General features: G+C 38.6%; 1 pseudogene; it reads left to right on the top strand.

Moving 5' to 3' along the window:
* Positions 1–608: 608 nt before the first annotated feature.
* On the top strand, positions 609–1,543 carry LOC127186506 (olfactory receptor 2J3-like; annotated as a pseudogene).
* Positions 1,544–1,789: the final 246 nt, after the last annotated feature.

Here is a 1,789-nt window from a genome sequence, read left to right as displayed (position 1 = left end):
AAGTGTGTGGTCATCTGCACACCAGCTTTTTAGAAATATATTGTAACCAACTCCTCAATCTTAATGTATATAATAACTAACATTTTTGTAGAGTACAGGAAAAATATTTTGTGTTCCGAATTTTCCTCATGTTTCTTCAAAACAAGAATTTAGTTGTGTCTTCTCTACAGTAGTAAAATTTCAGCAATATGATATTTCTAAATATCACATTAGCAGCCATGTAGTACTGGTTTTATGCTATCACTAATAAGCTGACAGTATGTGGTTATGGAGGCATCAACAAGATTTCTGAACTATAAAGAAAGATTACTTTATGATTAACAAGTAATTTATAAAAAGATAGCACAGGCAATGCAAATAACATTTTTCTTAGGAAATACATTAGCGACTTTTGCCTCCATTCAGGTCATTTAACAATCATTTTATAATTTATAGCTAGGCTTTTATCAAACGGGATACTTTTGTCTCTCTTACTGATATTTCTTTTGATTTCATAGGATATAAGTTCAATGACTTTTTATACTCTTCATGCAACAGGTGTAATTCTGCCTCTTAGCACTCAAGTTTTCTTTGAAGTGAAGACAAAACAAAAGAGAAAATAAATTAGTATGGAAAATATCAATGCAAGTTCTGAAGAGTACCTAATTCTCCTAGGTTTCTCTAAGTGGCCTCACCTGGAGGTTGTTCTTTTTGTGGTGATCTTAATTTTCTACTTGGCAACACTAACAGGCAATCTGTTCGTTATTTTCCTGTCACACTTAGACTCCTACCTGCACACACCCATGTACTTCTTCCTCTCAAACATCTCTGCTCTGGATCTCTGCTACACCACTAGCTTTGTTCCTCAGCTGCTGTTCAACCTCTGGGGTCCACAGAAGACAATATCTTATGCAGGTTGTATGCTACAACTCTATTTAGTCCTTGCCTTTGGTACCACAGAATGCATTCTGTTGGTGGTGATGTCCTATGACCGCTATGCAGCTGTGTGCAAACCCTTGCATTACTCTGTCCTCATGAATCCTCGTTTCTGCCACCTGATGGCTGCAGCCTCCGGGGTATGTGGGTTTATGGACTCAGCACTACATTCTCTCTTTACTTTCTGGGTTCCCCTGTGTGGGCATCACCAAGTGTATCACTTCTTCTGTGAAGTCCCAGCACTGCTTCAGTTATCCTGTGCTGATACTCGAGCTAATGAGATAACTCTATTGGTGGCCAGCTCCATTTTTGTTCTCATCCCTCTTATCCTCATTTTCACTTCCTATGGTGCTATTGCTCGAGCTGTCCTAAGGATGCACTCAAGTACAGGATTTCAGAAAGCATTTGGGACATGTGGAGCCCATATTATGGTTGTGTTGCTCTTTTTCATTCCGGCCATGTGCATTTATCTTCAGCTTCCAACAGAAATTCTCAAGATCAAGCCAAATTTATTGCCCTTTTCTATACTGTTGTCACACCTAGCCTGAACCCTCTCATCTATACTCTGAGAAACAAAGATGTCAGAGGAGCAGTAAGAAGACTGATGGATAGGTCAGTAGTATCCTGAGTACTAGTGACCTCAGCAGTGTGATGGTGCATCTCTTTCCCAACATTCTCCAGCCCATCCATTGTTTAATCACCCTGCTACTCAAGCGGTAAGACTTGTTTTTATTCTTTCACAGACTCACACAGTATTATAGTGCATATAAATAGACTGTATCTGACTAAGACAACTTTTCTTGAACAAAGCCTTATTAAAAGTCATATTTAAAAAGCAGCAATGTTCTGTCCTCAGATTATAACTTAATGAATG

The sequence above is a fragment of the Acomys russatus genome, unplaced genomic scaffold (genome assembly GCF_903995435.1).
Source record: "Acomys russatus unplaced genomic scaffold, mAcoRus1.1, whole genome shotgun sequence".
Lineage (NCBI taxonomy): Eukaryota > Metazoa > Chordata > Mammalia > Rodentia > Muridae > Acomys > Acomys russatus.
Note: the sequence above shows the minus strand (reverse complement) of the source record. Positions and strands in the feature narration are given on the sequence as shown.